General features: G+C 37.7%; 1 protein-coding gene across 1 annotated transcript in view; it reads left to right on the top strand.

Annotated features, from left to right (window-relative positions):
- Positions 1-7,429: 7,429 nt before the first annotated feature.
- The window catches only part of pcdh15a (protocadherin-related 15a), a 167,135-nt gene continuing 160,100 nt past the window's right edge, over positions 7,430-14,464 (top strand). The window contains exon 1 of the mRNA XM_035531806.1: positions 7,430-7,704. The gene's annotated coding sequence lies outside the window, so the exon portion shown is untranslated. The remainder of the gene's footprint in view (positions 7,705-14,464) is intronic.

Here is a 14,464-nt window from a genome sequence, read left to right as displayed (position 1 = left end):
GTAAAGGACATAGCCCTTGGTGATGCAACAGTTTAATGCATACTGATGAGATCTTTTAGATCCTATCCCATAGTTATGTTGGTTCCAAGCAATCAGATTTCACTCTGTTACACAGTGGAGATGTATCACCTCAGTTATAGTTAACATAGTATGCTGTAGTGTCTATTGAACTCTTTATCTCATTTTCCCTTATGTAGAGCTCCAGCTCAGCAATCTGATAATTAAATTTAATCAGCTTCATTTATTTAATCTACATTCCCTTTTTAAAATGATCTTGTCAATGCTACTTTAAATTCTAGTTTAGAGATTTAGTAGAAATTATTTATTTTGTTTAAGAATTCTGAATGTATTCTGTATTCTGAAATAATTTTTTGTGTATAAGAAATTTTTTTCTATATCATAACTGCTGTTTTTCATATTTACTGGCAAAAATGTTTTGAACATCTTATCTAAAGATCTAACTTTTTTTCAGATTTATTTTGTTGTTATCACCATTTTCAGGTAGTTATTAAAAAGTTGTATGGAGAATAGAAAACTATAGAACAGAATAGAACAGAGAACAAAAAAGGTGTATTGATACTGAACAAAATGAAAAATGTACTAGCCCTAACCCTGTCTCAGTCCAAGAAATAAGCCAGACTAGAAAGCTAAACTTGTAGTGGCTGGGAGCCATTTTACTGTACCTGTCTCTGGCAGTGACACAATACGGTAAGACATACCAGCTCTGTTGGCAGGCTGTGATAGGCTGCTAACTGTTACTGGTATGCTAGGATTGACTACCACCTGTGTGTGTGCACACAGGCTGTGATAGGCTGCTAACTGTTACTGGTATGCTAGGATTGACTACCACCTGTGTGTGTGCAAACAAGTGTAGGGTAAATATGGGATTAAAAAAAAGGTGTTTATGGATAATAGCCACAGTTTCTGCAGATATTATAAAAGGATGCCCAAGAATATGATTTCAACAAATAATGATTTTTTGGGGGCCTACTACCAATAATAAATTGTAAAAATGGTTAGACCTGAGAAAACTTCAAAAGCCAAGAATTGGTGACTCTTCATTCATATTGTAACATGCAGTGATTAAAAGACAGATGCACATGCTGAGAAGTGCGAGATTTATTAAGGGCATATCCACAGTAGACTCGTTAGTACAGTCCAGGGTCAAAGAGCCAATGCAAAGAGTCTGGGAATACATAAGGAAAAAAAAAAACCCCACAACAAAACACATGACAAAAAAAGGTGATGCAGGCTATAACAAAAACACAAGTAATGATAAGAACTAACACTAACCACTAGCAAATACAAACAGACATAGAAAACACAAGGTTTGGAATATGAACAGCTAGAAATAACAGAGGCTAGGAATCACAAACAGTAACTAGGATCAACACACATGCTCCCATCCAGCATCCATCCATCACCTGTCCACTCTTTATATTGCCTGTCTTTTCTCATTCCCTGTTCTTGTGGAGCTCTTGCTGGATGCAGGACTGCTATTTCCGGACTGCATAGATGAGGTAGAGCAAGTGGGCAGACACGGAGTCACTTATCAGAGGTGTCCCTTATATGTCCTGACCACCTGGAATTCTCTTATCAAGCTGATTCCTTAGTTGACACAACTAGACATGGTTGTGTTTAAGGTAACATTTGTTCCCTCTTGAGGACACCTACTTCAGTATGTGCTCATTTTCTAAATTAAAATATATTGATTGCTTTGTCTGTCTAGAGTAGTCTCTATATATACAACCCTCCAACAAAAGACAGAAAGAAAAAAAATCACCCCTGTCTTTAGATATTGCAATATATAATGGCTATAAATGAGCATTGGACATGTTATTACAGTAACAGGTAATCTGCAGATGCCGTTCGGGGGGGGGGGGTGCAAACATGGTAAAGGAATGCCACATTCAAAGTCACATGGGGAGAAGTTGCGTTGACCAGGTAAGTGACACGTCTTGCTTCTGTAGGTGGGCGTTCAGAGTCATTTTGAAGTATGTGTATGTACGAGAAAGAGTTAGAGTAATAAAGAGTAAAAGAGTGATAAAAATCAATACAGAGATAAGGAGTGTTTAATGTACATATTTTTAGATGAATTATACGAAAATAATTACAGGCTCATGCTATACTTTCTGCTTGTAGCAATGCCTTCCAAATATCTTGATCTGGCATGCCAGTTTTCCTGGCATCTCCTAGAAATGATCTAACAAACACAGCACCACAGTATCTGAAAATAATTCCAGTGGCTGAGTAACTGGAGTAAATTGTAGTAAAGTACACAAAGTTTCCAGAGAAATAGGACAAAGCTCCTTCATCACCAACAGTATACAACAACTGTGTGAGCTTTATCTGATGGGTCGTAGTAGATTAGTTGCAGAGAGTAAGCATCCAGGCTACAGACTGAGGCACCCTTGTGTCCTGGATTATTAATAGAAAAGCAGGGTATCACAGGCATCCTGATTTCTAGTGTCTTTATAGCACGCTTACTGTTTTCTCTTCCTGACAATATAAAAGCAGGTACACAAGGAATGCCTCTCTCCTTTGTTCTCTAACACACATTCTTGACTTTTAAACTAGGTTGTTTTGCTACCTGATAAACCTTGCTTCATGGAACAACCCTTGAAGGAACTCTGAGAATAGCCAACAGTGCCCTGTAAAACTGGTATGTCTCACGAACCAGTGATGAATTACTCTTGCTTCTGAAGTGCAAATCAGTTTTTAAGCTTTGCATAAGTCAGCATGGACTTTCATAGAAAAATTAAAACCTCATGCTTTCTTCCAGCACTTGACTCTAACTGATCTACAAATTCCAAAACATGCAATATATTTTTTCATAATATGGGGAACACTGGCTTTCATTTACTGCACAGATGCAAATGCTTCCACAAAATATGAATAGACAATAGTTTCATAATTTATTCTTGTTTACCCCAGATTTCATTTTGAGTTTTGCCCTAGTTTTGCCCTCAGGGGCCTAAATAATTCATATCAAGCTGGCCCTTAGTCCAGTAGGCCACATCCAAATATCCTCCAAACATCTACAAAAAGGTTCCGGTGAAGTAAGCTTGAGAGAAATTCTAGTGTACTATCTATCTATCTATCTATCTATCTATCTATCTATCTATCTATCTATCTATCTATCTATCTATCTATCTATCTATCTATCTATCTATCTATCTATCTATCTATCTATCTATCTATCTATCTATCTCTATATTAAGTGGGATGCCGAGGAAAGTCGTTTAACAGGAAGAAAAAGAACGAAATACACTATACCAAAACAACGTATCAAATAGCAAAACTGTACATTTGCTACATAGTCCCCCCAGCCCCCACACAGTACCTGAAGCACTCACATATCTGCCATGCTTCAGCTACTCTCTTGCTCCACCCACTGCTCCCTCCAGCTGCATGTTCTGAACTGGCGGCATCACTTCACGAAAAACAGGGACTATGCTGCCCTGCTGCTTTGCCCCTGCTCTACTGCTCGTCACAGATGGGAGCTTCACTTGTCTCCACTTTAGACTCAGCGTTTTTCTGCTGAAGTTGACTACAGCCCCAGCTGCAGTGAGGAAATCGTCGAGTATGCACACTTCCTTTATAGGCATGGGCCAGAACGTGCACTTGACTCAGGCCCTCCACCACTGCGGGGAGTTGTTTTTTAACTCTCATGTTGACTCTGCTGCCAGTAACGGACTTGAGTCAGACTCTTGTCACTCCCACCCCATCCATTGTGCCACAATAGTAGCGACATGGGTGAGCCTGTGCCAGTCAGGGCAGTGTTCCTTTATCTCCCTATGGTGTACTGAGCCCACAGGCCACAGAGACAGCTGAACTTCCCAGCTGTGGTGTTGATGATTGTTCCTTCCAGCAGCTGTCCGCCGCTCACTGAGCAGCCTTGCTTCCATTTCCCCGGCTCAGGTTTGTAGCATCTGTTGGCTTGGTGTCCTCTCTTCCTGCATCTTCCCAGTTTAGCTCAGCAAGTTAACAAAGCATCCTGGGAATCCAAGATGAAAAGACAGATGAAGACTCTATCTGGCCAGTGGCAGACACTACAATATATGTATATATTCAAATATTTTCATATATATTCATATTCATATATATATACATTTATATGAAAGGAGACATATATAGATAGATATTGCCATTCCTAACACAATGCTCATCTCAGCAGAGATTGAATCAACGTTATTATTACTGGAATCTGTTGGACCCACTTCACAGCTTAGAGGTCAAAACCCAACAACCTTGGTGATTGGTATGCTTCCATGTTATTTTTCTTTCTTTTCTTTTTATAGTCCCTGCTATTTATCCATCATCTATTATTCCTTCCTTTGGATATTTTCTTCACTTGGGATTACCACATCAATTACTATTTCTATTTTATTTCTAACTTTTCTACAATCACTATGTCTAGTTGGTTCATTGCTACTTGCTTGTCTGTTCAAATTTGAAGGTTTTACAGGATGTTAGTTGTGTTGTTTTCCAGCACACTCTGTTCCTTCTACCATTTGGACTTGCCTTTTTTATTTTCCTATACATGATCCCTGCCATTTGGTTTTTCCTCAGTGTATACTGTCTTTGCCAGCTTTTTACACCCAGAGACTAGGTGCTCAAATTTCCAGAGGGCTCCTTGGCACTTGCCTGATATGATACACAACTCTTTCACTTGACCTTATGCTAATTGTAAGTGCTGCTATGAGGAGGGCTTCTGTCCATTCTTTCCTTCCTGTTTTTTTTAGTGGGCCTGACATGATACATTCCTACTGATTAAAGAAACTAGCACCTCTGCATGGCTGTCTAACAGACGAAGGCTAACTAACACAAGGCGAGACATATTGATCATTAAAGACCCCAACAAGGGACAAGAATTATCCAACTACAGACCAATTACCTGTCTATTCACAACACAGAAGCTCCCGTCAGAAAAATATTGCCACCATGAGTATGAGTATTTGTGCAAGTACATCAGTACTCTAATCCCAAAAAGGGATTAACACCAGACAGTCAAAAATAAATATATAAATAAAAATAAATAAAGTACTGAAAGTTAGAGCTGTCCAAGTGGATTCCTCAACCAGACAGAACAAGCTGAGCACTTTCAGGATAGTCTATAAGAAAGCATATGATTAAATGTTGCTTTCATAGATATTTGGATGCCTAGGTCACATAGACTGAGGGAGCCTCTTTCAAGAACACAGTGGAACACTGAAGAGTAGCACTATAAACCAACTTTATTGACCAGGTGACCATAAAGTGTAGTATATACCAAAGATTCACTGTCCATTCAAAAACACAGAAGTCCAATGCAACAAAAATGGTTGCTACATTCTACTGGTGAGATGAATAAAAAGAGCTATATACAATGTAATATATTTTGTCCAGCTTGTACATATCACAGAGGTACATGCAGGTTTTGTACTTTAATGAAGCAGGTAAACAAAATACAGCCTGAGGGCAAAAAGAGTAGACTAAATGTAAACATAAATTTTGTGCACTATACAGAAAAACAAAAACAGCAAACAATACCAGGCTAAGACAGAGATAGAAAACATAAGAAAGAAGTAGGGCCAAAATTAAATAACAAAAAACAACTTAGAAACACAGTGTGAACACAAACAAATGCAAATGAAATAGGTAACACTGGGTAACAAATTTTTTTGGTTCACATGCTAAAATAGGTGGAAGTTCATAGTACTTTTTATGCTACATTTGAATCTTTTTTTTTTTTTTTTTTTTTTAGAATTTTTCTATCATGTATGCTTTTTAAGTGGCAGGGCAATTAAATTACATATTACCTGTTCATAAATAACTTAAAATACTTAAAATATCTACAAACGTTCTAACAAAATGTAAAATATTATGATTCTTGTCTATATTTGGCCCCAAAAACATCCTTCTTCAGTGTGCAGCAGTAGTCCACTAACACAGAGGGGATCATCTTTCCTTGGAACTGCTTTTCCACACTATACATGACATATACATATCTTGGACCAAAAAACTATGGGTGATAGAGAAATTCTGAAAACATATTTGTATTCAGTGTGACAAATACATAATAAACATGTCATTTTTGAAGGACACCAATCATTATTAACCTATATAATGAGAATGATCTAGGTCTAGGTAATTAGTGTGCCGGAGAGCTGTGATGTACTGGAGGGTATGGTCAAAGACATTTCTGGGAATTGGTGTTCACAACTGAGGTATTAAGTATATAAAAGAACTAAGAGAACCATCCAGAAAAGGCTAAGACAATCTCAGACAGAAACAACAAGCACAAAGTTCATAAACAATATGTCTATACAATCAAACCACAGTAAAACATAGTGAGCCCAAATGTGCACATAAAACTGTTCATGAATCTGTTTATGATCAGGACAGAGAGATTTGAACTACCACAAGGTCATATAAAACACCAGGAAGACAGACTACTTTGGGATTCCCTATTTACATATAAAGCATGTCTCCACCAGAAAGACAGTAATGTCAAAGTACATTCACAAGACAGATGCTCATGAACCAGCAATGAGGAATATGAAAATATGAAAATTAAACCAAATGTATAGACATTAAGGCCTTTCCAGTGATCAGATACCCAGCATGCACAGTTAAGTTGGCCAAGAGAACTTGAAGCTGTCAATAAGTAGAAGTATTGCAGTGATACATTTCATGAAAACCAGAATGTTTCACACAGAGGCCTTCATCTGCTTTGGAGTGAGGTTCAGTGGCCCAATCACCTTCGAAAGCAGCCCTGAATGTTCATGCAGCATCTGAGTAGAATACAGTCTGTCACTCAAGTTGACATCTCAGGCAGTCCTCCTTAATCACCACTGGGTCAGGCAATTTAACGTTACTGCAGAAAAGCGACCTATTAGCTCATGATGTAGACTAAATAAATTCTTCGATGAGGAAAAAGAAATCCAGAAATGTTTGCTATGCGACAACTATGCAAGTACGTTCTACGCTCCTTGAAAATCGCAGCACATCTTTCGTATTATATTCTTTATCTGACTATCAATAGGACATCGACCACGCATGTGTTTTACTTAGCAGGTTTCGAAAATGAAGAATAATTAAGAATAGTTATGGCTCGGTATGTCTGCTCCATTAGAAATGCGTTTTAAATATCTCATTTAAATAGCTGGAAGGTATCACATTTATATATATAATTAAATTTAAGTAAGAAATTGATAGGCCTATGTTTTTAGACAACGGGAGTTTTCTAAGTTTTCCAAATGTTGTTGATCAACCAGGTTGACAAAGATTATGAGTTGCACTGAAGGTGGCGCTGTAGTGAAAAGAAAAGGACGGGTTAAGGAGCTGCCCAAGGTCTCTGCTGTCGATCACAGCAAACGTATCGCTTGGACAACGTCTCTAAATACCGGGCTGAGCGTCTTACTCGTTCTCTCCCTACATCGCTCTGTCTGCACATTACTGTACAAATGTAAGCCTAGTGCAATCGGCTATTTGGACACAGACGCACTCGTTCACTAGACCTGATTCGCGGAGCGTAAACTTTCGACGATACGGCATATCCAGTCCACAAACGCAAAAGTGCGTACTACGCTTATAAGGAACAATTTGTGAACGTAAGAAGGGCATCCGCTAAAGGATTACATACTCGACTTTTTACGGTGAGAGTGAACTAAATAATTTTAAGACCCACAGCCTATGGAGAATGCCTTGTGCTTCGACAAGGTAAGCGATTACTGACTGTTGTTAGCTATAATAGATTTGCTATTAGTTTCTTTTAAGTCTTTTAACACCGGCCATTTATTTACCACTATTCGTTTGGTATTGTTGAGTTTCAGTAGTTACTCTAATGTTTAAGTATATTTTTGCAGGATACCATTTAATCATGATACCATTCTGAATAATCAGTTTCACTAGCTGAGGAAAACAGAAGAACCACAGGCCAGTTTGTGTGGATAAACTATTTTTCAGTCTCTCCTGTGTGTGTGTGTGTGTGTGTGTGTGTGTGTGTGTGTGTGTGTGTGTGTGTGTGTGTGTATATATATATATATATATATATATATATATATATATATATATATATATATATATATATTATTATTATTTATTTTTTTTAAATTTTTTTTTTCATAACTGTTTTTCATTTCTTCAATTTTAAGGTTGTCTAGTAGTTTCTACTACTTGTTCACGTCATCTCTCTCTCTCTCTCTCTCTCTCTCTCTCTCTCTCTCTCTCTCTGTCTCTTTATCCATCTCTTTCAATGGCACTCTCTCTCTATCCCCCCCCCCCCCCCAACACACACACAAGAAAGGTCAATAAAAAGGATGGAATATGGGAAAGCATTGCTTAGCCCTTCCATACCTTTAATCTTCAGTACCACAAAATCAGTGAAGCTCTGCTCCCCTCAAAATTTGTCCTAAATCCCTTCTCTACTCCCAAAAACAGCACCACTGGATGAATATGAATACTTGAAAGAAATGAAAAAAAAAAATCCTTAATTTTCTTTATTTGGTTTTCACTAGCACATTTGAGCTGGTACCTTTGCATTTCCCAATGTATAACCTACAAAGACAGAAGAACAGGTCAAGGTGCAGGGTTATACATTCCCCAATGAATAACCTTCACAAACATAAGAACAGGTTAAAATGCAGGGTCATACATTTCTCCTTCAAGGACAACTCTCGTGCTCAGCATTCATCTGTTCACTGAGTGCTTGTGATTCACTTGGGTTCATGCCCTCGCCGTTGGGGTTTGAAGAGCACTCCCTGAATGGGCTCTTTTGAATGTTTTTATTGTCAGCTTACCCAGTAATATAGCAGAGGACAGTAACATGGCAGAGGTCAGTAACATGGCTGGGGACAGTAACATGGCTGGCAACAGTAACATGGCAGAGGACATTAACATGGTTGAAGCCACGACTAGGTTACAATTGCTGGTGATTGTGTCGAGTACTTTGATATGCTTAAATACCCTAATAGAATAATTTGCCTTTCACATCCATGTCTTTGTAATGATAGTGGCCTCAACCTCCCTTGTAGTTTCACTATGATAGAGAAGAGCACTTTTTATTCTTGCTGTGCTTCAACCTTATCATTTGTCTTGTACATTTCAGAGATAATGTGTGTGCGTGTAACGTTGCTGCTCGCCCGAGTGCTGCAGGACGCGGGGCAGGATGCACAGACTTCCTCCTTCGTACAGAACATTTATTAACAATACACACGTCAGACAGAGGTGGCACTCAAAACATTTACAATAAACATGACTATACATTTAACATTAAAAGATGTATACACATTTAACGAAAACAACACAAACTAACATTACGGCTACACAAATCTAGTTAAACACACACATAGCGACAATGAACAACAATGAGAGCACACATGGACAGGGGTTTAAATAGACATAAGACATTAACATTACATTAACATAAAATCCTGTGCATGTGTGTGCAATCCGGGGGGGGGGGGGGGGGTCATAGTTACAACACAAATAAACAGTACACGTGGATCCCCCTGCACGTGGCAGGCTGTACCACGTGACTTATGGGGGAGGAGCAGTCCGTGACAGAGTGTGTGCATCTTTATTAATACTGTCATGTTTTAATTTAACTAATTTGTGTATATCCTTACATATATTGCAAAGAGCTTTTGTGGCATACAAAATATTTGGAAACTGAATTTCTAACAATTGGTGTCACATTTTCTTTTGCCAAAGAAAGTACAAATAGTGTTGTGCAGGTATTACATGGAATTCTGACTGGTATCACATGGTATTCTCTCAGTCCCAGGCATTGCCGTGTAAGAGTTAATGCACTGACCGACTTGGGTTTTATTGACAGGTTCTTCAGTGACATCTGGTCCTGGCGTGACATAACCTGGGGAACTGAGCAAAATGAGTCTTACAGACTTGGTTACAGTCTTACAGGACTGGTTACAGACTCAAATGTATGACAAAATGGGGCTCACAGTAATAAGTCCTATGTTGCTACATCTATGTGGTTATTTTTAATTCTCTCAAAATACATTTACTGTTTAATTGTAAAAATGTTGAAAATGTTGTACAAGCATGGCGCAGCATGATTGGACGTGAAAATCTAGGCTTGGATTGGAATAAATGAGATTTTTGCTGTTTAATCTGTTTCCTCAATCATTATTCTTATTGAAAAAACAAACAGATTGCATTCTTGGAACACTTTAAAGAGCATGCTACTTCTCCCAAATATTGTCATGCTATTATTTAAGACTAAGGTTTAGCTTCTATCCTATTTGTCTTCTGTTGACAACCAAAAGCTAGTTGTCATAGTACAAAAATTACTCATTGTTTGGTTTAATAGTTGTCCTTTCTGAGGTAGGTATTTTTGCAGCATGGAAATAAATCATTGCTGGTTATATTGGAAATATTTTTTGTTAATTCATGAGAGAAAGACAGAAAGAATACTATAAATAAACATGTCACTGTTTTTGTGTGTGCATGTAACTGAATATTTCCTGTTGTCTAATTTAAGGCTTTGGCATGTTATCTATCCCAGATGATGAGTAGCAGCATTTCTTACCTCTGGTTTTTTCCCTTTCCCATCCAAAGTGCTATAAGACTGCAGTGAAATGTCTTTGATGTCACAGAAAATCTGATGCAACACAAGGCCTTTTTGTTTGGTTTCTTTGTTATTCCAAACATCTCCTTGTGGATGCAACCCACTTATGGTCTATATTTTCTCATTTCACATAAAATTACACTGAATTGACTCCCAAGGATGAATGAATTAGAAAGAGAATAAATAGAGAGATACAGAGTACACAGAAAGAGGTCTTTATAGATGTAAGATAAAGAATGAACTGAAGGAACAGTATAGGACAGAGAGAGGGGAAGTGCCAGAAGTGAGATAGAGGCTGACAACCACAGTGGTAATACAGAACAGTATAATCACCCATGCTGAGACAACAGGATAGCTTTTAGCAGACTCATGGTTAGAATACTGATTTGCTCATAAAGGCTTTTATAATAAGATAAGACATGGGTAGTTCAAGAGAGATCTTATGATCTGTCAGGACCTACATAAAAACACAAATCATACCAGTTTATCAGTTGCTGAATGATGAACATTTTTCTCTCTCTACTGTTTCATTTATGTCAAACCCATCTTTAGATACTATCAGGTACTGCCAGATTTGTCACCTCTTGGCAACTCAACCACAGGAGAACTGTCTCACTATCAAAGAGATGGCGACTAATGGCCTCTGTAAGGCCACTTACACCAGGCACAACTATCTTGTTTATTTATTCTTTTTAGCCAAGTGAGCCATCATCGATTTTTATGTATTGCACATTAGTACAGTTAGTTTGGTCTGTTAAAGTCTGTGTTACTGTGTCTGGGGTAAAGATGCCCTCACATGAAATGTTTTTAAACCCTTGAAGTCCCACTTCTTGCTTGTAAGTGCACACCTTCTTTCTTCACTCCTATACCTACATAGTTTTCATATTAGTTTAAATGTTGTTACAGAATAATTTACAACAGTTACTGTATAAAATGGTGTTATATTATTAAGCAAATAATATGCCCCAACTTTAAGAAGAAAACACATTTTCTTTGTGACGTTTTATACTATGTGAATATCTGACCAACGTCTGAAAGTACATCCTTGCTTGAAAGAGAGAAAGTGACCCTTAATGTCTAATCCAACCCCCCATTCCTTTTCACAACATAAACTTCAAAGCTTACTCAGAGCAGTGTGATGTACGTTATGAAAGGGGTCCTATTGCTCTTCTGGTTGAGTCTGTTCCTCATACCATTATATACTGCAGCTTCTCCTTAGTAAAGCAGTTCAACTCTTCCAGAACCTGCAAGAATAGGCTATTATAAAAATGCATTTTTGTCCAATAGCTAAAGCATCTTAGACTAAGATTTAATCTGATAGATTGCTGGAAAAATCTCTTGCATATAAACTCTATTAACCTATTTGGCCTATGCATTCTACAGGATTTTCAAAATTAAGTGTTTAATGCATATTTTATCCTAGATTTTAACATGCTAAATATATTTTATTTTATTATAAGGGGCTGAAAATAACATTAGCTTGTATGTCAGTGGAGGATGCAGTGAGATATTAAGTTGGTGGCCTTCAGTGAAGCATGATAGGGAAAGAAAATATTTTGGTAATGGAAAAAGTGATCTTTTATTAAATAAACATTTTAGCATAAATATTAAAATTATTATCCATGTTCATCACATATATCACACAGACAGTGAATCTGAGTGGCTGAATGGGTATGAGCAGGAAGGGGATGAGGATGCACATTATGGCTCATGCTTCCACTTTCCTCCACATTTCAGTGTCTGCTTCTGCAGTTTGATCTGTTGCCTAATATCTTTCCTGTGATTTAGGGAGTCTAAAAAGCCTTCATTACATCTCGTTCTGACAAACTTGATTCAGTCTGTCAGCAGACAAGGCAAAGGGTTTTACTGTAAAAGGTCTATGACTTCTGCGTGACTTTTTCAGTGTGTTCTGAATTGGCTGGTTATTATGGTGCATTCATCTTATTTAACCTTGAGCTGCAGATGACTGTTGAAACCAGCACATATAGTGCCACTGAAATAGAGCTGGTCATCCTATTTTGGCAGAGTGAAATTATGTTTCATATACAAGTGACTTTCTTGCTGCTAGCAAATCAAACAGCCACAGAGGTCTGCTGAGGTGAAATTTACTGCTGTCAGTCAGGCTTTGTTTTTCCATTATGTGCAACCAATCACACTTGCTCCATCAGTTCCACAGTGAAAATGTACTGAATTTAGATTGCATGCAGTTGTGTGAGCTTAAATCAAGATGTCTCTTAATGAGTTTGAGTGGTGTGTTCTAATTTTAAATTTAAAATCTAGAAAGTAGAAATCTGGCACTGATGGATATTTTTAATTCTGAAGTGCAATTGAATGTCAGTTTATTAAACAGCAAATGCTTGGGCATGTTAATGCTTTTTCCTTTTTCAAAAGGTCATTATACAAATACTGAAAATTGGATCCATCCTGAATTATTACTTCTCTGATTATAATAGATGATCATGAGCTGAATCCCAAGGCCTCAACCTCATATTATATACTGGTTACATTCCATATCCTTTATATGGAATTGTGGGTATACAAAAGGTATGTGTACAAACCTTTAATAAAATTCATGGAGCATTTATAGACATTTTACTTCTTCTTATGTATCATTGTTAATTTTCTAGAGTCAATCCAGGCCTACCAAAATGCCTATATCACTTGCCATTTTACTAAAATCTCTCTCATTAGGTACGACATAGATTTATGGAGCTCCCTTTTATGATAAGAGGCAAATCAGGCTGGCAGTTCCTCCGAACTCTTTTTCAGTCTCTGAGCTCTCTTCTGTGAGAAGTTTACACACACTCCTTGCTTGCTTAATAAGATCTTAATAAGATCCTGATTAGTTTGTCGAATGTTTTGTTTTGCTGCGTTATTGATTACATCTCTGTGCTCTTGTTGGACTTGGTTCATATGGTTGCCTCTTCTATTGCATTCTCCTCTCTCCTCTCTGTCCTCTTTGTAGAGAGACCACATTTTATTTGTGGTCCTTTTTATTAATTAATTGCTGTTTGCCTCTATCTTTTATTACACAATTCTTCAATTTGAAACATTCACACATTTAAAAACAAAAATTAGTGGTCCTTACTCAAGTCCAAAAAGAGAATTCACAGAGAGTGGTGCAAAACAACAAAGCTAAGACACCTTGGGACCTCCAAGCCAACAAGCAAATAATGGTGAACAAACCAGACATAGGGATAGCAGATAAGATACAGACAACAGCAGTGGTAATAGATGTAGCTGTTCCAAGTTATGGAAACACCCAAAGGAAGGAATATGAAAAAATGTAGAAAAACCAAGGACTGCAATATGAAAAAGAAAGAATATGGAAAGCTAACACAAAAAGTTGTCCTTGTGGTGATAGGTGCTCTTGGGTCTGGAGGAGGTGCTTCAACAGATGTCAGGAATGACAGTATTAATCAGTCAAGAATAGTGCAATCCAAGGAATGGCAGAAATACTGCAATTCCCCCTCAAACTGCCAGGCCTCTGGTAGAGGCCTAAGTGTGAGAAAAATAAAATTTGAAGACCACTAGAAGGGTGGGAAAGTATTTTTTAATGAATTTATTTATGAGGTCACCCTTTAAAAATAATTAAACTTTGTATCACATTTCACAGATTCTGTGAGAAAAGCCATTGATCTTTTGTTTGACAGAAGTGTCTTTAAGCACCGGTGTATTCTCACACCACAGCTTATTTACACTTCTCATCCAGTCAGCAGATTCAGCAGCTGTTCCTAAAATCCCCTTGATTTTTCTTCCCTAAAACTTTCGCTATAAACCAATCATGTTCCTTTTGCATGAGCCCAAAATGGACACTCCACTGGGTTGAGCCTAGTCTAACAATGTGTGTGCTAAAACATTCATTTTGCGTGTTTTAGTTGGTGTGCTGGT

This window comes from Electrophorus electricus, chromosome 11 (assembly GCF_013358815.1).
Source record: "Electrophorus electricus isolate fEleEle1 chromosome 11, fEleEle1.pri, whole genome shotgun sequence".
NCBI classification, from domain to species: Eukaryota; Metazoa; Chordata; class Actinopteri; order Gymnotiformes; family Gymnotidae; genus Electrophorus; species Electrophorus electricus.
Note: the sequence above shows the minus strand (reverse complement) of the source record. Positions and strands in the feature narration are given on the sequence as shown.